The sequence below is a fragment of the Serinus canaria genome, chromosome 4, assembly GCF_022539315.1.
Source record: "Serinus canaria isolate serCan28SL12 chromosome 4, serCan2020, whole genome shotgun sequence".
NCBI classification, from domain to species: Eukaryota; Metazoa; Chordata; class Aves; order Passeriformes; family Fringillidae; genus Serinus; species Serinus canaria.
This window is the reverse complement of record NC_066317.1, coordinates 12,574,501-12,600,779: the sequence shown is the minus strand read 5'-3', so window position 1 is coordinate 12,600,779 and position 26,279 is coordinate 12,574,501. Positions and strand designations below refer to the sequence as shown.

The 26,279-nt window shown below is 39.2% G+C and overlaps 1 protein-coding gene across 6 annotated transcripts in view; it reads right to left on the bottom strand.

Moving 5' to 3' along the window:
• The window catches only part of WDFY3 (WD repeat and FYVE domain containing 3), a 155,452-nt gene that overhangs the window by 111,917 nt on the left and 17,256 nt on the right, over positions 1 to 26,279 (bottom strand). For 5 of the 6 annotated variants that reach the window (XM_050973456.1, XM_050973452.1, XM_050973457.1 and 2 more), the window contains exon 2: positions 10,790 to 10,884. The exons of the other annotated variant lie outside the window; for it this stretch is intronic. The gene's annotated coding sequence lies outside the window, so the exon portion shown is untranslated. The remainder of the gene's footprint in view (positions 1 to 10,789; positions 10,885 to 26,279) is intronic. 6 annotated transcript variants of the gene reach the window in all.

Genomic DNA, 26,279 nt, shown 5'->3' with positions numbered 1-26,279 from the left:
ATTAAAATGAAAGGAGAATTCTTATTTTTCCTCGAACTATCACACAATCCTGAGAACCAAAAAGTAAATCTGCTGTTGTAAACATTTGAATAGCTAAATCCACCACTTGTTTAAAATCAGCTTTTGAAAAACATCATGGGAACTGAATGAGTAATTTTCACTTTTCAGAAGCCAAATGGCATGTAATGAATATTGTATCCAGCTAGGAAGAGCAGAAAACCTCATCTTTGAGGTATCTGTAACAGATGGTCCTTCATCTCTTCACAAGACCAAGAAATACCATCCAACAAACCCTAAGGCTACCTGAAGTCCATATATGACTGCTGGGTTCTACACACCTTCATCTGTGAATTTCAATGCAAAGTCTTAAACCACCTCATCTGCATATAAACACAGATCTGATCTCCAAAAAACCACTTAAGGTTTGCCAGCCATCAAAGAAGGTTGAAAATTCCATACCTCATACTTGCTCCACAGCATCTGCATAGGTTGGAGAAAAAAGACAATATTCACACCAGAAAAAGGTTTTCAATAATTCCTTCAAGGCAGAAATATATTGCTGGGCTGAGGACCTGCAACTAACTCTTCATGTGTAAAAGAAACCTTTCTGCTTTATGAGATGAAAAATGGACATTCCAGAAAATAAATCCATCTTGCCATGTTTCATTACCCCTAATCATCAGTTACAGAGAAGATCAAAGTACAGGGCTCTATGCAGGTATTATGTTAGAAAGGAGACATCTGCATTAGCACCTTCAGGTGGTTCATTCATAGACACCCAGGCTCCAATACACTATTTGCCCCTGCTTGTGCAATCATACCACTGAGACATTTTTTCCACTCCTCTGATGGTCTCAAAGCTGACAGTCCAGCTCTAAGTGTCACAAAGTCTGAACTAGCTCTGGACATACAATTCCTCCTCAACTCAAGGAATGCAAAGGACATTTTTTACCAGAAAAATACACTAACCGAGGAGACAAAAATATGTGTAACACAAAAATCCTGACAGGCGGAAGCAAAGTCCAACTTGGCTGAAGCAGACACAAAACATGACAAAAATAGAGACATTGCTCACCAACATGTATTTTTGAAACACTTATTTATAGAAAAATGATGCCTAGTAAGTTAACAAGTTTTGGACTGAGGGAACAGAAATTCTGTTCTTCAGTGTAACCAGTATGCATACATTATAAACCCAGCAGATTACTTTTAGAACCTATAATTTGTTGGATTAATGTTAATCTGGAACTTTGTAACTGGACATTTGAGGTGGGAATGACCCCCACTTCCGCTTGCTGGTTGACAAAACAGTAGATAAGCAAACTTACATTATCCTGCAAACCTCAATACTGCTATAAACAGCTGGAGCTGAAAAACACATTGAGGAAAAGTAAATACTGAAACATGATTTTCGTTTTGAACATACGCTGGCAGAGTTGAAACATCTCAAAAACATTTGCAGCTTAGCAAAATTACCTGAAATGGAGGAATCAATTTGGAACATTTTATCGGAAGCTTATGAACCAACTAACCTATGCAGCACCAGAAAAAATACACAGAATACCACAAAGATAGGTAACAACTGGTTTAAAAACTCAAACTAAAACAGAACAGACTATTTGCTTCCTCAATATCTTGGAGAGCAACTTCTAATTGAATTCTTGATGTGGTCCATGGTAAAATATCTTGAGCATCTTTGAATGCTGGTTTTCTTGTTTTGTTTTCAAAAGGCCTAAATAAACTGATTTGCATTAATTGGACAAACAGAATACTAGTCAGAGCCCACTGGGAATATAGCAGAACTGAAATTTTAGGTTGAAGTCCGAAACTGCATGACAATGTCTAAACCATGAATTCAGGAGAGAAAATTCTGCTAAGAAGCCCCTAGAAAACGAAAAAGAGGTGAGAGGATGAAAGGGTAGGGGACACACACAGAAAAATACACAAAAATGCAAAATAATATGGGATCTGAGGAGACAAGCGTGTGCTTAGTTGGAATGCAGACATCAACTAAAGCATAGGAATAATAACACTGCTCTGGAGAGTGGCTCTTGCATTCACAGTAAACAAGCAAAGCAAAAAAGCCTTCCTAGGAAAGTTATTGCATTTGAACCAATAGTGAAACAATGAGCTACCATCAAGAATGGGGAAGAGTGCTCTGGTCTACTCATCTTTCGAAGTAATGGGGAGTGGGAGGGTGCGGTGGAGGAGATGGGAAAGGAAACCAGCAAAACTGGAACAGGCCTTTATATCTTCCCAGTAAGGCCATGCAGGAAGCAAAGTAGCACCAAAGAGGACATGTTCAGTAATGACAATAGTGACCCTAAGCACGGTTCTCACATTTAGCTAAAAAACCACTGAATTTTTTTTAACAGGAGCACAGTCCCCATTTGTGGCGACGATGATAGTGGGTTTCCTTCTCAACAGAAATTTAAAGCAAAAACTTCCTGCAGCCATGTAAACCAGCCATTTTTACACCAAAAAGAAAACATTTCTTCTGCCTTTAGGAAATTTGCACATGAAGGAGCAGTAAGTAGAAGGCCATTACCTGTAAAATTTGTCTCCATAGAGCCACCCTTGTTTCTAACAACACAGGTAAGAAAAACAAAAAAATTATCCTACCAGCACATGTTTGGCTGATGTAATAAAATTCTTCTCTCTGCTACCATCGAGGTAGAACGACTGTAACAAAACCAGCAGCGTATCTGCATTTAAATCAGCATTAAAGGCTGAGAACAAATGCTTGTTTATTTTTGAAGCAAGAGGAAGTAAGGGTGAACCCCAATGTTTTATGCTGCATGTTCACAGTATTTCTAAGTGCAAAACAAAATAAAACAGCCCAAGACCTTAAAATTAGCAATTCAGCCCAGAGATTAATGGAAAAGAAGCAGAAATACTTGCATACACATTATCTACTGCCTGAAATTAGGATGTTCCAAAGGCATACACTGAGTTCCACTGGAATAAAGTTCTGCATATCATACAGTACAGAACCAAAGGACTACTTGGGCTGGAAAAGACCCTTAAGATCATCAAGTCCAACCTCTAAACCAGCACAGCCAAGTCCACCACTAAACCATGTGCCCAACTGCCTCATCTGCACATCTTTTAAACATGATGACTGGAGCAGCCCCTTCTCTGGGCAGCCTCTTTCAATGCTTGATAATCCCTTCTGTGAAGAACTTTTTCTTAATATCCAATCAAAGCCTTCCATGGCACAACTTGAGGACATTTGATGGCTGGGGACAATGGGATCCTAGGGTGCACCTGGCAGATGGGGGAGGTGATCTCTACTCAGCCCTGGTGAGGCCACATCTGGAGTGCTGCTTTCAATTCTGGGCTCCTTAGGACAAGAAAGACAAGGAGCTACTGGAGAGGGTGCAGAGGAGGGACACAAAAATGACGAGGGATCTGGATCACCTCTCATGTGAGGAGGGACTCTGGAAGCTGGTCCTGTGTAGTCTGGAGAAGAGAAGATTGAAGGGGATCTCATTAACGCCCACAAGGGTGGGTGCCTAAAGAATGGTACCAGACTCTCTGGCAGTGCTCAGTGACAGGATGTGGAGCAATGGCCATAAACTAAAACACAAGAAGTTCCACCTCAATATGGAAGAAGAATTTCTTCACACTGAGGTTGGCAGAGACTTGGAACAGGCTGCCCATGGAGGTTGTGGAGTCTGATGACATTTCAAATCCACCTGGATATGCTCCCGTGTCACCTGCTACAAGTGACACTGCCTTGGAAGGGGGGCTGGACTGGATGATCTCCAGAGGTCCTTTCCAACCCTAATGATTCTGGGATTTTTTCTCATCCTGTTACTTGGCACAGAAGACTGACGCCTACCTCACTAGCATTTCCTTTCAGGTAGTTGCAGAGAGCAGTAAGGTCCTCTTCAAGCCTCTTTTTCCCCAGGCTAAGGAGTCCCCCTTCCCTCAGCTGCTCCTAATAAGAGGCACCACCAGTGGGAAAAACAGTAAAGATTCCTATGCTTTGTGTAACTAAGCAAGAATTGCAACAATGGAGAAAAGTACTGTCTTTTCTCCTCACCTTCCCTCTCTTCTGGTTCTCCTTCCCCTGACCCCTCTCCTTTGGGTGGCAGAAGATCCTCTAGGGATGACAGCCACAAATTGCAGATAAAAGCAATTCAACCCCTCTCAGTCTCATCTTCAGTCTTCCTGAGGATTGCAGGTAGAGCTACATTATGTCCTGGGCTCCCAGGGTGGTTTTGGATCCAGCTCCACCAGACTGCACATGGAAACACTTCTCAGAGCATCACATGGAGCAAAGAGCAAAGACCAAAGAGCTGACTGTGAACCTTTCCTTACAGAAAACAGCTCTAGCTCCTCAGTAACACAAGAGACTGCTGCTCCCAGAACACTGTCTTGCAGAGAAAGCCTGGGACAGATCCCAGGCTTTCTCTGGGAAAGGCAGGACTGAGCTGTTTGGATTTAGAAGTAGCCCATCAGAGCTACAAGGTTTCCATATCCAGCAGTGAATGTGTCAGATAAAGGATTAAACAGGAAAAAACAAAAGAGGGAAAGAAAAGACAAAACACCTCCACAAAATAAACACTTAACAAGAAAAAACACAAACCTACAAAGCAGACTAAAACTGCAGACTTTAAAAGCAATATTAATTACTCAAATGAATGGATTCTTCCAGTTCTCCAATGAATTTTTTTTCAATGGCACACTTACTAAATGATCGAAGTGGGCATAGATATTTTATTGTATATTAAAGCTGTTGTCTCTCATAAAGGGAAAAAGCTGCAACACTTTAGAAAACCTATACTTATTTTTCTAATTTTTGATTGCCGATAAAGAGGTTGGTATATTTACTATTTACCATAACTACTTTCAAAACTATTTTGTTTTTCTCTTCATTACTCATGTTCTAGTCCTGCTTGGCAATAGTGCCAAAATAAAAGCTGTATTTCACAGTGAATAAATTATTTCTTGACACCAGTTTGCAGTGTATTACAAGATTACATAGGACAGCTAGAAATCCCCCCAAAAGTTTCTCTTTATTCAAAGAGAAAAAATGAAACCTATAGCACTCAAGAGACAGGGAAAATACTACCTTAGTATTATTTTCTCCAACTTGTTAGAATTCTTAGAACATGTGTAACATAACTCGATAACAAGCTTGCTTCACAGCAAAACTACTGCACTCAAGGCTTGTATTAGTTGTATTTTGAAAACTACCCATGTGACAAATAAAATCAATTGTTCTCTTCCTTAGCTGGGATGATAAATATCAACTACCTACTTTTAACTTATTTCTCTAAAGCCAACATCCTAAACACAGAAAATTATGCAGTGGTACATTACTCATTTTGTTCAAAAATATCACTGGATTGTGACTAAACCTCTGATCGATCACAGCTTTCTCCTATAACAGCAAGTCTGACAACAAGAGGTACAACTTCGCACGCGCTAGTCGTGGAATTAAATTTTAGTCTGTGGGGGAAAACTATCATGCAAGGAATTAAAAGTAGCTGGGATTCATTTAGGTCTCATCCTACCTTGAATTCTTGAAGTTGAGTGCCAGCATCTTAATTTTCAAGTCGTCCCCTTGTAAGACACTAGAGACAGGAGACAAGCTCCCTTGCCTCCAAGGTGCTGCCAGCCCTTGGTCAGTAAACATCCCTGTGGCAGTCAGGCGGCTCTGCCGAGCTTTGCGCCACCAGCCCCCGCGCCGACTGTACCAGTGCCCAGGCGGGAGGGATTGTGAGCAAGGAGCAGCTGCTCCCTCCCGGCAGGCTGGGACTCCCAGAGAAGAGATCCCTTGGCCAATGCACAGGCCCCAGTCACTGATACAGCTGCTTCACAAACAATAAATCTAACTCACACAAGCACCGGATCAAGATGAAAAACTGTGTGCCCAAGCAAATTGACATCTGGTCTGCAGTACAACCACTGCAAAGGAGAATGATGTATCATGGCTTACAAATTAATTTGCAAGATGACATTTTCCTGCTTCTCTTATCACACAGGAAAGTAAATAAATTTCAATTTTGGTTACAATAGAACTAATTATTCTGGGGGGAAAAAATAAACTACGGACAAGAGACACACCTTTCTAGAATCTGGATCAGATGCAATGTGAATTTTCTTGATTAACTCTTCTGCTTTTCAGGGCTTTGTTGGTTTGTTGTGTTTTTAACACTGTTCTAGCTTGCAATGCTACTTTCATGTACAGGACCATACAATCTAGAACTGCCAGGTGTTTTGTTTCAATAACAAAAACTATTCAGAAGTGGCAGTATCTTCCAAGGAAATCCATTATGTTATCCAAACTTGCATGTTATGCCTCACCACTACACTTGCCCCTTCCCCTAGCAATAACTAAGGGTACAGAAAACAAATTATGATTGAAGCTGTAGTTCTCTGAAAAGAATTCTCCTAGAATGATACTCAAATGACTATACTGGACACTGCTTTCCAACTACATTTATCCCAGAAGAGAGCTTGAGCATCCACTTAGTAAAAGTACAACTGCTTACATGGAGTTTATTCACATTTTTCCCTTGGATTCACCTACACATACACACAATACTCACACTAAGGAAACAGACTTCCTTGCTGAAGGAAAAAACATTAAGAAGAGAACAAAAAAAAGAGACAGTAATTGTCTATCAAATGCACTGTAATGTCATTTACAGGTACATAAATCACTGAGTAGTTATTAAATGCAAGTCCTTTCTTCTGCAGTGCATCTGTGAAAATGTATGGCCTCACTTAGATGACCTGCACTGTGCTCGGCTGTTTCTGGATGCAAAGAACCTGGTGACAGAACCTGCTCCTCACAAGAGAGAAAACAAGACTTTTCAGTTGCTAATCCTTGTCTCTGGTTTTGTGTTTCTTCTAAGACAGTAAACAGCGTACAGAATAACTACTCTTATTTTCTTGTTTATTTTTAAAACAAACACAATGCAATAAGCAGAGTGAAATCCAAAAATATGCTGGCAAACAAAGACACATGAAATAATTAGGTAAATGAATGCTCAATACTAAGATTTAATTGCAACAATAGTTGCAATCAATAATCAAAGAAACGCTTCTTCTCTTATACATCCACATATTCCTTCACAATTTTATCATACACTTATTTCTTTAGTTTGATTTTACTTTTCTGTCTTCTCCTGTGGATATCTTTTAGCAACACCAAGGAGTTAACAGTACTTTTAATATACTCTCACTGCAACACAGGCAGGTGGTAGCCCACTTCTGCAGTATTATTTCCTCACTTATAAAAATTGCTGCACATCAGTTTCATCTCCCAGCACTTTGAACAGTTATTCTTGCATCTACAGGAATGTGCCTTTGAGATTTCTCCCAGGCAGCTTCCTGAAATTAAAATCAAACAAGGCAAAGCTCTAAAACTAGGTTTACCATGCCTCTAGTTTGTTTCAATTCATGGGACTTAAAAGTCTTTCCAAGGGACTGCCTAAGGCTTGCCTTTCACCAGCTATCACTTATCAGCAATGGCTCTACCAATATTCCCCCTCCCTTTGGGACAGAAGATGGGGCATGAAACTTTAACAGCATTCTGTAATTCCAATTACACCACTGGAGCACCACTCTCTGCTGCTAAGGTGTACCTTCTTAATTTGTAGTTTTGCAAGAACATTTGCTAGGATACCAAGGAAAAAGCCATACCCCAAGAAATCAGGAAAACAGCAGCAGGGATAATAGAAACAAAGAACAGCATCCCCACAGAGATAACCTAAATAGAGATTTTTTTTTTTTTTTTTTTTTGCCTCACTATGCTTCCCATCCATAAGAAACTATGGCATCACAGATGGGAACATGTCAGACAAGGGAGTTTTAGGCATTAATCTATTGCTAGCAAAAATTACTGACCCAGTGTGAAATATTAGTGTTTACCTCTAAGGGAGCCATGAAATGAATCTTTCATGATAACCTGACAACTATGAGAAGAGCATTGTGTATACAAGAGCATGGCACACAAACACCCCTTTCTATCACAGGGAATTTAAAACAAAGCAGTATGACAGACTCCTCTGACACCATCCCAAGATGACAATTATTTCCATATTTCATATCTTATTCTACAAAAGCTCTTAAAAAATATGGTCACTCTTCCCTACTCATACATTTTTCTCCCTGTGCCAGAATAAAGAAACTGCTACAAATAAACAACACTTCCTTTCAAGTTCTAGGTTTCAGCGCTGCAGTTTTCTAAAGGATAAAAAAGTACCACAAACTGTGCTGTCAGTGTTAGAAGAGGCCATCCAATGCAGTAAACTCAGCATAATTAGGTTATACACACTGACTGAGCTCCTTTGATATAACAAATAAACACAGGGTGAGTCAGGTCAAGCCAACACACACACTTTGCCTACCCCAGTGACAAACAGCTTCATATCAACCCTCTGAGCTGCCCAAACTGACCTCACCTGCACAGCTTGTAAGTAAACTCTACTCCATGTACTAAAATCTAAATAATGGGTGCCATTGACAAATCCAGCCATGACAAGCTAGTATAGTATGGAAGCCTACTTCAAAGGCTTTTCCAAGTGATCTCAAATCCCTATTAAGTGCTCCACAGAACCATTTTGAATAATTTTTGCTCCTGCAATATAGTAATTTAAGGAAGATCCCATTTAAAAAAACCAAAACACTGCACATATTAGACTCAAAAGAACATCCTTCAGAACCTTATACACTTCTATTTGTATCACTTCTATTTCTTGCCTCCCTTATGCACTAATCTTATTCATCTATCAAGGAAGCAAACTAATCAGTCTGACACAATTTTCTCCCTAGCAAATTTATGTCGGTTGGCTGTCTTCCCTTATCTCATTATCTCCTATGTGCTCATAAACTGCATCACAGTTTTTACTATTATCCATGTAGCTGCAAGGTAAGTCATTCCACAGCTGGAGAGAAACACAATGTGGCCCCATGGAGAGCTCAACCAAATCAAATATAGCAGCTTGGGACTGAAAGGAACATAACCACAACCCTAAAACCAAGCTGTTAAGTTCTGCCAGTTCTTGCATGTCCTCAGAACTGGAAGAACAGGATGAATGAAGTGCCAAGGAAATATTTACTACATAAGTATCTGAATAGCAGATCAGGATTCTAACAAGACAGTCCTCACAGAGACACAATATAGTCTGCATTCAACAGGCCGCTTGAAACCAACTGCTTTTACTAAGTCAAGAGGGAGACTAGCATGAGAGGAGATGAATCTTTCATCTTCTTTTACTCTCCATAAAGTAATATATATGTCTCAAAAAAAGAAATCTAACCACAATAGGCTGAAGGGAGCTAAGTATTTTCTATTAAAGTCAAAAAAAAGGTGTATTTCTGTCAGACCCCCTTATGGGCAGGTTTGTGGTTTTTGTTAATGAATAAAACATTGGAAACAAAAGCAACAGCACAGAGTTAGAATGAAAGTATTGATGTTGGATTTGACATGGAAGGATGTGTTTTGGGGTTTCTGTCCTTCTGTATGCTTTTGTTAAATTAGAAGTGAGACCTCACACTTCAACACTTTACAACTCTCAGTTTTATATGAAACAAGATAAAGATGATGAGAATATATCAATGACTAAAGCTCTTGATAAGAAGTGGCTGCACTTGCAGTTGTTGAGCTCTTCATGCCTCAAAGAATGATGCCAACTAACACTTCTTTGTCTTTTCCCACTGGATCACTTCTTCACTTTCAGCATCGTGACATGCTGCAACATTTTTTCCACTGGGTTGTTTTTCTTTTTGCTCCAAACAGGTCTGTATGTCAAAGAGTGCCCTAGCAAAGCCTGGACATTACTCTTCAGTAGCCACATCACACACCACACCCCTATGCTTGTACAGCAAGCTAACAATAATTAGAATCCTTTACAGTAAATCAAACAGATTTAATAGATTTTAACTCAACAGCTCCTATGGAAATTCACCTCTTTGCTTCAGCAGTGCATTTAACAGACCTACCTTTTCCCTCTCCCCCTCCCACTACTCCATCTAATTTTACTTGCTACATTCATTTTTCATCAGCAAACCAAGCCTTACTGAATTTAACAGCTAGACAAGCTTTTTTTTACTTCACTAGTTAAAAAGTAATCCAAAGGGTGATTAATCTACTTAATCATTGACAACTTTCCAAAAAACATGGAAGCAAGCTAGACTGAAAGTTCTAGTTGCAAAAGGAAGCCTCTTGTGGACTGTAATATTTGTAGAAGGACTACAGAGCTCTGGGGAAAAACATTCACAGCAAGCAGTCTATAGAGTTTGTACAAACTCAAGTAAACTAGGATATAACACCGAAATACAAGTCACTTGAGGCAGAAGTAGAGATAGAATTACCTCTGTGTGCATACAGAATTGACCCTTCCTAGCCTGTCAACTCCACTAAAGATCAGGAGTATTCTTCTCTCAAAGTGAAAATGAAAGATTTGAGAAATTCAAAGAATCAGGCACTACAGACTCATGTATTATGATCATTCTTACCCTTTTTTTTTAACCTATTGATGAAAACCTCCAAGTTTAATGCAGCTTGTCTCCGAGCATCCATCACACCCACACAACTTTTTGTGACCACCCAGCAATGTATTTCCACAGCATCCCCACTAATACACAGAATCCTAAATTTTGTTTGGGTAGAGCAATTTTAAGCTGACTATGTTCTGACAGTGCCTGAGTTAACTCCCTTTCTGTGACAGGCAAATGAATTGCTTCACACAGAATTTATTGAAGGGTGTGCCAATTACAAATCAAAAGGCAATTTCCACAAAAGCTCTTCAACATTCACATCACTAACCTCTACAGCATTACTGGAATCAGAGTGAACAGCTTCAAGAGAACAGGGCCCATTCCTTTCCGAGGTTTCTCTTCAACACCAAAGCTGCTCTCTCACTAGGTAAAAGAGAAAAAGGTTAGAATATAAATGTGACAATGAAGTCACAGAGCTCTGCTCTTCCGAAATGAAAGAAGAGTCATTCCTGTGAAAACTGGACTTTCACAAACTAAGAAATCTTTTAAATAGCTCGCGGAAAAGGAACAGTAGCAAACTAGAAACTGACAACGCAGCAGTATTTCTCTGATTAAATGACACTCACTGAGAGCATATGAAGTGCTAAAAGAGTTAATATAAAACACAAGCCCAGTAATTAATGCACTGACAGCTCGTGATCAGCAAGAGCATCCCTCTGAGGAAGCAAGTGACTTCCCACTAATACAGCACAGGAATAAGAACTAAGCTACATTGATACTAACCCAGCTGAGCATCTGTGAAGCTACTGAACATACAGTTTTCCCTGGCCTCTCCCCTAGTTTGTCTGTTTCATTATTTTCAGAGTTATAAAATATTCATCTTAGAACTTGCAAGCAGACACACACAAGCCAACAAGGGGCATGAAGTCTGAGCTCACTTCAGCACAACTCCATGAATCCATCACAAGGTTCTCCAGCTAACCCAGACAGGTGGTAGAGGCAGTAAACCCAGCAGGGGCAACTGTAGGACCTGGTAAATAACTAGGTGAAATGCTGCGCCTTGGTTATTAACCATGAGCTGGCAGACCTCTGATTATTTTACCTCTGATTCCCAGTCAGTCCCATTTGGCACTATTAGTATAGTGCTCCTATACTCCAGAGTACCACACAATACAGGCATACCTAAAGCAACTGGAAAAACTTCATAATACTACTTATATAATTTATTGTTTTAATATTTTGTACATTCAAAGGAGCAGATAATATTTTTTGGGGGGGAAATTGACTTGGGTAAAAAAAAGCAGTACAGCATCAGGTACCTTTGGAAGGCTTTTTAAGAGAGATGGCACTAAGTGAATATCTTGCTCACAGTGATGTTGCAGAGGTTAAAACAAGATAAAATTTTGTTACTATGTTGTTCTATGCTCTAAAATCTTTAGTAACTTGCTAGCAAGTTCAAGTGTTCAGCATTAACAACTAAAGGAGAATTTCTCCCTTAACTCCATCATCCATGACTGTGAAACCTTCTCCCTCTAGTTCTATCAGCTCATAGGGCAAAGTAAGGAACCAGTAGCCACCTGTGTACACAGCACGAAAAACTGTAGAATTGGACCATGGAACTCAGAAATACCAAAAGTAGGGAGAGCATTTTGATTTTATCTCTGTTGAAGCAAGTAAATATTTAAACTAAGATGATAAACAAATGGTCCTTTTGTCACAGGAACAGGTACTGGACAAACCTTAAAACAAATGAGGAACTGCCATTTCAGCTATCTTCATTTCACCATATTAAGAACTTTATTATATAACCAAATGCCGTTTAGGTTCAAAATGATAGATTTTTGTTTTTAAATACAGACAATGGAGGGTTCAGGCTCCAAATCAGAACAGAACTTAATTAACACTTACCATATTTGCAAAGCTCAAATGACCAATTACTCTACAAGTACACAAAACCCACAAGTTTCCTTGAGCAGAAATTAAAGGGTAGTATCACCATCTTTTACAGCTAAAACTGTAAAAAAGGCCATGAGGAAGTACAACCTTGAAGACAGCTTGCAACCCTCTTTCATATGTTTTTTACTTGGTCCTGAACCAAAAGTTTATCTATGGTTTATCTATATTCCCATAGGACATTTGGAATGTCTTGTTTCTAAGTTCTGATTCCCCTACATTTATCCTACTTCCATATTTTGTCAGGGTCACAATAGCTTGAGAAAGACTTTATCAAATGTATCTGCACAAAGTGAATTGTTTTGACTTGCAGTCTCAAAACCAATAAACACAGGTGTCGCCCTGATTTTCTAGGATTTTCTAAGCCTTCTGATGTTTACATTCTTGTGGAGAACTTTCTCACACACTTTCTGTAGACAACACATTGTTTTGCATTCCTTTATGGAAGAGGAGAGACTTGATAGACTGTTGGTTTGCCTAGTGGCATTGGAGAGGTGGCAATGTCACCCTCCAATCCACTGTCACTTTTGGAAAACTATAAATGTTGGAGTCAAGAAATAAACTTCCCTTTTTGTTCTTCACCTTAGAGCAGCGGTGTGCGCCTGTGTTCTTTTGTGCTCCTTAGCGACACACAGGGGAGTAGGAGGTCCTGTTTCAACATAGTTAACAAGAACTAAATGCTTTCTGTGGTGCCAAAAAATAAACCACTCCTAACTTACTTCCATCAACCAATCTTCAGCATTGCCCAAGCTTTAATTCTGCCTGTGGTCATCAGCTAGCAGAAGTGACTGCAAGACCAACAGCACACACCATCTACACTGCAGCAGTAAGAAAAAGGAAGATGTTTTCAACCTTGAATATCCCAAAACACATATCTTCCAAAGAAATGCAACTAAAGTAAGCAACAAAGCAGGTTAGTTTTGGATCCACCAGTCAAGAGCAAAATTCTGGAAGCACCGAAGACACTTCAAATTACTCCAGTCTAGTGGAGGCACAGAAGGCCTCAAGAAGAAATGGCAGCTACTCTGACAAAAACTCTGCTGCAAGTTCTGAGAAAGGAGAATCAGTTCTGGTCAGTGTGAAGAGGGTGGCATAGCTTAGTCACCTTCCCGCCTTATTGAGTCTCCAGCGTAAAGGAGAAAGATCTCTGGGAAGTATACTGACTGGCATGTTCAACAAAACCTTTCCTGGACAAAAGGATTGTTTTTCAGACAAGATTCAGATTTAGCTTTCCTAGATGATTTCTCATGGCATTCACCCTCTCTACACCTGAACTAGATTCCTGACTTTCCATAGGGACAATGGACCTCTTGGCAACACGCAGACAATATGGTACTCCATGGCTATGCTGCCTCCACGCTTCCTTGTCCACCTCTGTCCACTAAAAGGGTGCAGAAAGCAATGTAAGTACACACTGAACCTCTCCAGACAGGCAGCACCTTGCTCTCTGGCTAATGGCTTTCCCATTTGCAGATCACACACTATCCAGAAGCTGCTCAAAGCCACAAGGAAAAAGCAGCACAGCAAAGAACCAAACTGCCCATTCCGTATCCGGTGTCTGCTCCTGACCACTTCCAAAGCGTCTCAAATGGCAATTATCGCATGAAAAAGTACACCATAAGTAACAAATACAACAGGGAGTTAGGCGGTTCCACATGCAGTGCAAAACAAACAGCGTGGTGATTTCACCTCCCCAGAATACTGCACGCACAGGTAGCGTCTGATACAGCCGATGGCAGTGCAGATGAGGTCTGCGTCACCTCGTTTTCATGACCCGCCATTGAACCCTGGCAGCAGCCACGTCTATTACTCTCCAGAAGTGTCATTCAGCACATTTCCAAGCGTCACTCAGCAAACAAGTCTCAGCCATCAAAAACATCCCCACCCATGGCTTACATAATGCTCCCTGCTGGACTGAAGGGCTTTCCTTCAGTTCAAAGAGTTGGAACATATAATTTGCAACCTTTTCTCAGAACATAATATTAGGGTGGCCAGCTTGAGCATGACCACTAAAAACCTAAATGACACTTCACCACAGTTACCATCAATTTTAACAGACATCTTTTTCAGACAAGTCCCAATCTACAGGCAGTTCTTGAAGAATTTATTTAGGTAATCTGCATAATTACATAAGGTAAAATATTAAAAATTTAAATATTAAAATTAAAATATTTTTCCATCATATGAATAAAGGCTTTTTGGATTTTCTAAATGCAAAGTCCATTGGCTGAATATGTATTTTATAACAAATGCACTCCAGAATTACAAGGGGTTTTTTTTGTATAAACATGTTGAACTATTTCTTATCCAATCACACTTTTTCAGAACCGATGCTAAAAAGTTTAAATCAAGTTCTAATAATATGTATTTTTTACTTGATTCCCTTCTCTTAGCTGCCATTACACCTTTGTTCTTGTGAATTAAATAATTTGCTTGCTGTAACAAACGTTTCCAGACCTACATCCTACTAGGTATTCAACCAGGTGTTTTAGGTCTCTTTTTATTTTGCCTCAATATCTCAGTACTCACTATTTCTAGAGCTTAACAAATCAAATAGAATTTGATTGTTACCCCAACAGACATTATACAAAAAGTGCTAAATAACAAAACCTCAGCAATCACAAACCACTTGGTTCCTGCAAAGAAGAAAACTGATAAATTAACACCATTCAAATTTGCTTTTATGTACATCTTATTTCTGAAAAAGAAATACAAACGTTATGCAGACTCCCATCTTAGTTGCTTTCCCCTTATTTATTTTCCAAGTATTCCTCTGTGGATAAACTATGTTTATCAACTTTATGCACATCATACTGGTGCCATCAGAATATTAAAAAAGGAAAGCCCTACAGGAGCATAAAGATTTCTTCTGTGTCTACACACACCACAGGTATTCAGTAGAAACCTAACCAGCCATTTTCCTCCCTGCTTCCACGCTTTGCAAAGTTACAAAACTCACTCATATATTACATCAAAGAGGAGTCAAGGAAGACATTACATATAAACTGTTGTTGATAGGAATTACAGTAGCTAAGTGCTGACACTCACTCCACATTGGATAAAGATAGAAAATCCTGCCTCTGATGGAAAGAAATCAAAGGGATCATAAACATTATGTGATTCAAGTATATTTTCTGCCTTTTCTAGCAGAGATGTGTGCTTAGCATGCATTCTCAACCTCACTGGTTCACTTTCAGACACACTGCAAGGGATGTCAAAGCCTGCCTTCAGTCAGATGAGGTCAGAGGTCAGGACCACAGACCAGCAGGAGCCTGGATCTGAATTCACATTGCCTACTATGATGAGAAATAACTTTGGCAACAATGTATTTCTGCTGTACATAAAGTCTGAGAGAAGAAACACAAATGTGGACAGTATGTTGTAAAAATACTGCCAGATGTTTTAACAACGGGATCAGAATGGATGAGACAGATGTTTCCCTCCAACAAAGACAAGACCTTAAAAGCCAAAATAAGGGTCAGATCCATTTGTAAGAAACAAACAAAAACCTCAAACAGGTAAAAAGCTACAGTTTCTGGCTCCCTCCAAAACCCTCTTCATTACTGTTTCTTATTCATTACTTCTGCTAAAACAAACCCTAGTATTGCAAAACTGCATGCAGGAACAAGTAAAGAAAGGTACCACATCTATTTCCAGAAAAGTTCACGACTCCAGCACTGGGGTACTTTCTTCTCCTCACCAGCATTCCTGGATTATTTTGCTTTTTGTTTATAAATCCAACTCTCAGCACTCTTGTCATACTTCCAAATGAATGCATACTTCCTAGTGAAGACTCCATTACCTCCTCCTGCTCATGGAAGATGAAGGAACGCATTAAGGCACACACTTCACATTTTCACAGATCAACCCCAGAGGTTCACAGTAGAAAACAGCAAAAATGGCACACCCAAGTGTAGAGACACTCATCACAACAGACTGCTTAAAAATTTTCACTGACTATTATTCCATCCATCTTCAAATTAGAATATGGTTGAATACCCTAACTCTGTGTTCTTGCTGTCCCTAAGACCCAGTGTAAAACAGCTCGGAAACACTAGAAAGATGATACCAGTAGTGAGCACAGAGGTAACACCACTGCAGCTTAAACACAACTTTTTGGAGGTGGAGGGGGAATATATAATCCCAACAACTAATCATGTTTAGACAGGTAAAAATTAATTGGGTGGAAAAAAATTAAGATACCCCACTCTGTGCAACAACATGCCAAGTTCCAAGCCAATCTTCAAAATACCTTCACACTCAAGAGCAAAGGGAAGTACCCTCATAAAAGGGGTCTTAATGACAGACTATTACAGCTGCCCTTTATACAACTCTTAAATGTTGTTCCTCTTTACTGAAGTTGTCCAGGAGCCAAACACAAACAACAGAAACACTTGATAGATTGCTTGGGCACCATGCACTTAAAAGTTCTCCCTTAATCTAAAAAATTCTGCCTTTCAGACAGGTTTTTCCCAATACAGCAAAGCCTGGGAAGATGTAGATATAAATGACCAACCAGACACAACAAAAGGGAGACATCACCCAAGAGAAGCTGCTTGAGCTGCAGCTGCATTCACATCTCCTCCAGAAGCATCCTCTATACAGAGAGGCAGAATGCAAAACAAGAACTTCAACAATCTGGCACTGGGTACAATTTAAGAGCAATTAAAGTTTAACACCCACAGTTTAAACTTTTTTAAAGCAAGACAGTGAAAGTCAAGGAAATAAATCCAGTCTCATTTATTGTAGGCAAGCTCTGTTGGAGCTTCAGTCTAACTGCAGTCATTTGGAAATCAGGACGTCTTAATGCAACACCTGATTTCTATGCTACTGGAAAGAAAAATGCTCCATAAACTGCATTTATGTTAAGTCAAAGCCAAAATTAGTCTGAAAGAGGAACAAGAAAATTGTCGTACATGCTTCATGTTACTTCACCTTTTAACTACTCTCTAATTAAATTTGCATGCTTTGATAATATCTACTATTATAAGTTGATGTTCCAAATGGAAATAAATGCTAATTCCTTCTGCAAATGAACCATCAAAACCACGTACATTTAAATAGATTAGAAAAATTTATTTCAAGTTGTCTTCAGAATGCTCTCACCTACCAAACTCAATTTACAAAAGTCTGCCAAGGATGCATTAATTTAGTCACCTATAAAAAGTCTTCTGCTCTTAACAGCAAAGACAAGTGTTTCTTGTAGAAATAAATCACAATGTGTCAGTGCTAAACTCCAGATGCTCCCTACACAGACATGCTGAATTGACTTGTAGGTCACCTGTGACACAAAATTTCATTAATTATATTGCTTGATAAGAAGCATTGTCTCTTTCACATAGAGGTTTTCAAACTAAGCAACTGGGTCTTAATGATATAGCACTATGATCTCTGTCACTGAAACTGGATGTTGTTTGCATGTAAATACAGAATGATACAGGATGGAAGACTTCTGTGAAGCTCAGTGCGGTCCAACCTCTGCTCAGGGGCAGCTTAGATCAATTGCTCACGTGAGTTCTGAGCATATCTGAGAGTGGAAATCCCATGGCTCCTTTGAGAAACCAACTGTGCTGTTTACCTCCATGGTATAAATTTCTACCCTGCTTGTAACTGGCCTTGCGCTGCTTGTGTCCAATGCCCCTCATCTTATCCCTGTGCATCTCTGAGAAGGCAGTCAAAATTTCTACTGTGGTCATCTCTTCTGAATTACAGATGAGTGGCCACAGAGATACTTTATAAGTTGATCAGGTATCTGAGGACAGGGCCCTTAATCAGATCAGTCAGGTACACACTGATACAGTAAGAGTATTTTTTATACAAGCTATTATTTTATTTATGATTGAATAAAATAAACCTAGATAAACACACATAACATTTTGCTTTATCAAATGGGAAATAAAGACCAGAATAATAGAGAGGGTTTTTTTGCTTATTTCAGGAAACTAATGCCTGGCTCACTATTTAGCTTTCCATAGGACGAACAAAACCCTCTGGATATAGACACAAACCCTGATTATCTAAATCACTGGTATCTAATATTCTGAAATCCTGAAGTCAAATACCTGCCTAGAGGACAAATGCTCTGGCATTTCTAAGAACTGATCAGTTACCTTGGTATTTGGAGGCTTGCAACACAATTCTAAATCTATGTTCAATTCTCTCACTGATGGGTGTATGGTTATTTGTTTCTTTTACAAAGAAAAGTGTATAGTTGTTGCAAACAGCACACTCAAAAGTAAATAAAGATTTTTCCCTCTCAATTAGTGTCTACATGCTAGCTTGCTCAATATAGTTACATTCACTGATGCTATATGGCATAATGTAATCAATATATCACTATGTTATCCCTGCCATTAATTCCAAGTTCATAAGCATTTTTATCTACTTTAATTAATCAGAAAGTTACAACTTCCTAACAAGAACCAAAGGCTGACCTATATTAAAAGGTGCCACAGGCTATTGGCAAACCAAAGACGAAGTCGGGCTTTTCACAGCACTGCATGATGGGAGGACAAGGGACAACAGACATAAATTGATACAAGAGAGATTCAGACCGCACATAAGAGAAGATTTATTCCTCCACTGAGGACAGAGAGGCACCAGAGGGGCCCAGAGAAGCTGTGCTGTCACCAGACTTGGAGGCTTTCGAGACATGACGGGATCAAGCCCAGTACAAACTGGTTCCACCTCAGAGCTGGTCGAGCTGTGAGCAGGAGGTTGTACTACAGCCCTGCCAAAGTTTGTCCCAACTTGAGAGACCTTGAGAGGTATTCTTCCCCACTGCCATGTACAGAGCAAGTCTTAATGCCAGCGTCCCCTTCTAACATTTAATGTGCAAAGTCACTGACTTGCTGCCCTGCTTTCCCAAACCTCCCAACGGCATGTATTCTTTTCCCTCTGCAGCCTTCAGCTTCCTGCCTATCCTGACACTTTACAACAGGGAAGGTAACCCTTCACCAGTGGACCTAATTTCCTCTCCAGGCATCTACCTAAGGGCCAGAAAACCAGTCACTACGTCTGGAGTACATGAAAAACAGCAGGAAAAAATCAGAAAGCAGACTATAGAACATTCTGGGCAGAGGACAGGTCCTCCCCAAGCATACAGACCTCCTGAATAGCAGAGCCTTTTGTATTTGACTCACATCCAGCCCTACAAGTTCCAAGCAGGTTCCTCCAGAGCCCTACAAGCCACTCAGTCCAACACACAAGTCCTGTGAAAAGTTTTTTCTCCAGCTCCTGCAGTGTGGGGGTAACATTCTGGCCTGTGCTAACAACCCTTCCTTAATGAGGATCACAGCAAATCTTGGCATGACAACATTTTGGTGGTCCTGCCTGAGTCAAGACTAGGGTACTATCCAAAAGCACCTGTCATGGTGAGCTGCCTTTGATAGCAGCACAACCATCTGCATGGTGCTGTACTTCAGGTAACATTTTAATAAAGGCAAGAGCTGTCTTGCATCAAGTTGATTATCGCATCTGTGAATATCCGCTTTCGTCCATCTGCGACATGGAGAAATTGTCCCAGAGCTAATGGAGCTGTAGCTGTGCTTCCTGGAGAACAGCATTAGCCTACATGCATCTCATCAACGGTGTCCTCACCCTCAAACACAGCACTGAGCCACTCACAGTATGAACAGCACTGGGCCACTTGCTCAGAGTGTGCTGAGAGAAAGGAAAATTAGGGCAGCTGGCAGCGAGGAAAATTATTTCCAGGTAACTGGCCCACCAGGCTGCACACACTTCCCACCAGTGCCCCTGCCCTCAGCTCAGCACACTGTTCTCAAGCTGTGGGCTGCACAGCTGGTGTCCAGGTATATCCAGGGATAAGAAGAAACAGATTTGCAGCAGAGCTTCCATTTCTGGGTTTCCAGGTAGCTATTTCTGTTCCATAAGAACTCCCTTCTGGTCAGTGACCTTTGACTCCAAGCCTTGAAGGGCATGTATTTCAATAAATTGTTTCCTTGTTAAATTTAATGTTACTGTTCTGAGAAGATCTGTTGGTCATGTCTCTTTTTGACAGAGAATTTTGCCAGATCAGGTAGAGTTAAGGCAAAACATAGCCTGTCCACCAAAATAAGAGATCAGTATGCATTTAAATGTTTATGAATAGCCTGAAGATTCTGCTCAAAATTGCAACTGAACAAGTCAAAGCTGATGATACACAGGAATCCTAATAATAAAGATTTATTTATTCTATCACACACTCCACCAGGAATCTTAAGCTCCACCCGACTCTTAAGATTCTGTTTCCAAGGCCCATGCACAGCTATAAAATGTTTTGTAGATACTGTGGTGCTAGTCATATCAACACAATTTGCCAGCCTTCACCTCTCAGGAGAGTGCTGCAGAACTCTAACTCTCATCTCACAGAAGAGTCTTTTCACTCAGCTCCTTGAACTCCCACTAATAACCAGTTGTTCATACTCTGCAAGTTTGCAAGGCTGGTATATATTTGGACAGCTCTCTCCGGGTCCACTTTCTAAATTAAATGAAGTAACAAGGCATGTTAGAAAAGGAACATTAGGACAACAATTTCCACAAATGTTCATTTTACTGCAGCATCTGATAGTAAATTAGATGATGCCTTATTCTAGTAACTGCATGGAAACAAAGAAATTCACTGAATTACAGCCACAATCCTGAGAAGACAGATATTCTAAATAACATCCAAGATCATTTGCAGTGTTCTTGGGAGAGCCTGTTCTGCAGACTGCCTGCAAAGTCCTCACATATTTGGATTCTGCCTTCATGGCAGCTGCCAGGGATCTCATTTTGAATCAAACTTCCCCTGTCTTGCTCAGCTAATACAAATGTTAGAAATAAAATTTTTAAAAATCCCAACAAAGATCAGCAGAATAAAATGATACTGAATATCCTAATAACTGCCTCAGTTTGCAATGTGAAATCAAAGCGTATCCAAAGAAAAAAGCCACCTCCTTATTTAGCAATCCCCAAGTTGAACAGATATCTCCTCACAAATGGGGGTCAGACCTCCCTGTGCAGCTCATCACTGGCACTTAATAAATGAAGCTAATTGACTTTTCTTTTTCCTTGAACTAAAGGGAAACTAAGATACTACAGAACAAGTCCTACCAGAAAAAAGAAGTGTCTAAATGGAGTCACTCTTAAAGTCATCTGCAAAAATTATTATCATGTACTTCCCTCTCTTCTTTCCGAAAGCAGCAGTCACTACTTGAAACATGCCAGTCTGCTTCTTAAAAGTGTCTCCCTTGACTATTCCTTCATTCCTCAACTCATTCATTCCTTTTTCCTTTTTTTCTGAGATGTTAGATTGAAGAGAGATCACAGGCCAATAAAGATCTCACAATACCAACTCCTGATCATTATTAACTTAAATCACATTCGGACAAGTAAGTAATACTCATTTTTATTTTTATAAATACATTTTTATCCTCCAAGTAACAGTATAACTTGATGTATTGCCTAGCAGTCCTAAGAAGTTGAAAGTGTAAGAATGCAGATAATATATTTAGTTTTCCATGATTTCTTTCTGTCATTCTACACAAAAAGCTTTCTGCCAAGACTTCACACATGATGTCTTTACACAAAAAACATGGGTAAATGTTCAGAGCAAAATCTGTAAAAACACATGGAAGCAAACTTCAGATCCAGACAATTTTCAATGGCTAAATTTTAATACACACAAGAAGAAAAAAAAGTTAAAGACACTGAATGACTTAAGGAGGTGTAACTTGCCAACATGAAATTACAATGTCTCTTCAGTCATCCAGTAACCTCAATATTTGCGTGATCTGCATGACAAATCATGAAGAAACGTCGCAAGAAAACATATCAACAGGTCAGAAATTTAACTCTTTTTCCAGTAATCCAGCTTTCCCTCTTACACAAGCACAGAATCCTATCTTCATTTGTAAATATTTCTAATAGATTTGTAGTTATTGAGTTTGTGTATGCATTAAGTTTTTGTTTCCATATGGATTTTTGTCTTACTTTTTTTTGGACGCAGGTGCTTTGGCTTGATTTAGGGTTTTTTGCTGAGGAAGGGAAAGGGGACAACATTTAGGAAGAGGACTCTTTAACAGCTACTTGATGATACATCTTGATCCTTCCTTGCTCTTACCACATTCTTACTCAACTTGAGACAAATATAAGTTGAAGAACTTATTCTTCCTCTGCCTGTGAGCTACCAACAGTATTACTCTTTTGCAATTTTCCCTCTACTACCTGCCTGGAGTATTTCCCAAATGAAGAAATCCTACTGCTTATACTAAATGCAATCTAAGTTGTTCATAATTATTTTTTCTATTGAAAAGTTAAAAGTATTTTAAAACTCTGCACTAGAATTATCAAAATAAACCAGAAAAGCAAGATTCTGGCTAAAACTGTGTGTGCTATAACCAAGTGTACAAAAAAAACCCATGTCAATAATGGAGGAAAAGAGAAGGAAACCCCCAAGCCAATAATAAAGTTTTGTTATCATTCTGCTACATGAGAAATTAGTGAAGAAGTAGTTAAACAACATTAAAACTGGTGAGGTATGAAAGCCATTTGTTAACACTGTTTAAACTGTTGTTTATTTGTGTTTGGATTTATTTTGCCTGGGGAAAGGAAGTGTCTTTACAGTTACTCTGAAAAATATCATAAATGACACCAGGTAGTCATAATTTGATGACTCTAGATTCCCACCCATTCTGTAAAGAAATGACATATTTGGCTTGCTGTCCGTGTCACTGAAAAACAAACCGAAGTTCACGTGATGTTATTTTGAAAGAATTGAGCTCTTCATTACATAATCAGAAATATTTAGGTTTGCTCTGGCAAAATAAGGAGCACTGCTGAACAGTGCAGAGTGTCAAAATTAACACATTTAAAAACTGAGATTTGGTGAAACAGATCTCAAGAAAGGTATCAGGAAACACCATATATACTTCTCTTGTAAGAGACAAGTCATTATTGATGTCATCATCTTCCTAGATAAGGGCTTCAGTTCTTCTTTAGAAAAATAAGCCTAATCAAGATAAGATACTAGATTTTCATGCTTTTCAATGTCCAAACAAAAGTGTTTTTCATATTGCAACCAAAGTCTGTCAGGAGATGTGAAGTTGGAGTTAGTTTCTTTAGAGAGACCAATTCAGCCAATAATATTTTGCTGTATTTGCAGTGAAAAGTTACCATCTCAGTTCTCTTCTCGATCTAGGTTTGAAGTGCAAACAGTCTTTAAATAGTGTGATCAAGTACCACTCTTGATCAAAATTATTCTCTCCTTAAGAGGTAACACAATTTAAGATTTACTTCTTGTAACAGCAAACGTACAATGGACAGATTAGTCTGAAATCTCTTTTAAGAGAATTAACTTTTCATGAATATGTCCTTAGTACTTAATTAGAAAATCCAAACAGTGCTTATTAGGAAAGAGAACAGACTGAAAAAGAAATTCTTAAAGAATATTACTGAACTTGAGCTGCTGTTCATTTCCAGTGTGGTCCTAATACTATTGTAAATTGGTACCAACCCTCACCTGCAATTCAGTAGAAACATATGTAGAATTATCATTTCTGATTGCCTTCAACAGAATAGAAACTCTCCAGAAACCAAACTCAACACTGCACTAAGAGGAGATTTAGGTAATAGCAACACAGAAAAGAAACCACCAGATTTAAAAACACACAAAAAAAAATCTTTTCTCCAAAGTAGGGAAGATTTTCCTCCTAAATTGTTCAATTCCTAAGATTTCTAACTCAACTGCTGACTAGTTTTTAAAACCAATAGTAAGAAAAACCAAGGCTTCTAAGTTACCAGTCTATACCAGACTTTGTCATCTAGTCACACACTAATTTTAATGGAAACAGCTGAAGAGTCATTAGATGTTTCTCAGGGATCATATCACTTAAACCTTTGATGAATCAGTTGGAAAAACTACATATATAAAGCAGAGACATGGAGGCAAACAATAAATATCCCAGGAACAAACTGCTATTAGGACCACAGAATATTTCACTAACGTGTGAAAAGCAATTTCAAAATTCCCAATTAAAGTTTTCTACCTTACAAAAACACTGCTTTTGTGAATTCTACATTAGACCAGTGCATTAGCACCACCATTCTGACAAAGAATCAGACATAATATCAAGCTTTTTTCCAGAAAAATCTTAACAATTCTTCCCTTCTCATCATTACTCTCTGGGTTTCTCCAGTATGAGGTGCTCTGTACCTTGTACAGAGGTACAGAAGAACAACATTCTCGTATTCACAGTGCCAGAAGTGCAAGGCTGAGGGAAGAATTCTAGCAGAACCTTCACTAACAATGGAAATAAACAAGTATGTCTGTGATAAATGTGGCTGCAGCATACAGTCTCTTCCAAGCCAGAACTCAGTGTCTCTGTCATAAGAAACTGGAGGGGAGAGGTGTAAGTTGACAAGACTCAAGCATACATGCTATATATCCAGTCTTTTGGTTGCAAAAGAGAGCATCTTCTGTGTGCTTGGTCTGTTGAAAGCAGACAGGGACAGACTGCCACTGAAGGAAAAGAAATTCCAACAAAAAGAGCCCAGAAGAAAGGACCCCAATTTCCTACAAATGACAGCACCTTCTCACCTCTCCAAATACCTGATCTACAGTACAGACACTGTGAGCAAGAAAACACAATCTTTGCACTCCCTACAACATCTTAAGCATAAGACTTATAAACTAAATAAGGACCTTAAACCCTTAGCCCCAATTAATTTCCTGATATAGGACACTAAGCACTAGAGCCTATTTATGACTGATGCAGATCACACTTGACATGGCAACAAGCAGTGCAGCCAACAGCGTGGTATCACAGATCAACTATTATTTCTTTCTGCTAGGACTTGTAGATGGTATACTCAGTTCATCTGTAAGCAGGGAATAGCACTGTAGTCTACAAGTCTACCATGTCTTCTCCCATCCCTAAATGTTTTATCAAGGATCAAAACAACCTGCCTTGATCACTTACACTCACAGGAAGCCATGAAACATGAAATGGAAATGACATGACATAAAACTGAGAACTGAAAATGAAGTGTTAATAGGGCAAACATTTTTGCAATATATTAACTGCCTTTATTATACTGCAGTGAGATCACCTGGCTGTAAAAGTATGAGACTTACAACTACCTCATCTTATACACAGGAGTACTACATTTTATTTTGTGATCCCAGGGCAGGACCAGAGGGAAAAATTAAAATTTCTCTCAGGCCCACCCTTTGAAGGAAGAGGAAAAAAAACTAAACAAACAGCAGTTATTTACATGTTTCTCAAATCATGAGAACATGAACTTGGAACTTTTGACCTGAAATCCAACAAAGGCCATCTGCAATATTTCATTTAGATCCAAGCAAATGCCTTTTCTTACATACCCATAAAGCATCAAGTTACTTTATTTCCCCTACACATTTTATATTTCCCATTATGTACATGGGCAGTTTAATTTTGCAGCATAGTGAATTGAAAAATGAACCCAAACAAACCACTGTCTCACTGGCACTGTGAAAAATAAGGAAACAGCAACATGGGGGAAAAAAAAAAAACTTGTTCACAAACAAATCAGGGTGGGGGCAGGGGGGAAGAAAGAAAAGGAAAAAGCAGCAACCAGAACACAAGCAACTGGTGCTCAGGGACTAGGAAGGACTTTGGCTCCACAATAACAGGATCAGTTGCATAATCGCTGCTGCCTGAGAAGTTATACAATGTCTGCCCTTTTCATCATTAAGAAAACAAATAGGCAACAAAAGTCTTTTTAGGGCACAGAAGCTAATAAATGAAATACCACATGTGAAGGTCCTACTAAAGTGAAGGAGCACTGTAGTTTCAAACACTACTTTTTAGCTTACTGAAACATTAAACATCAAATTGTATGTT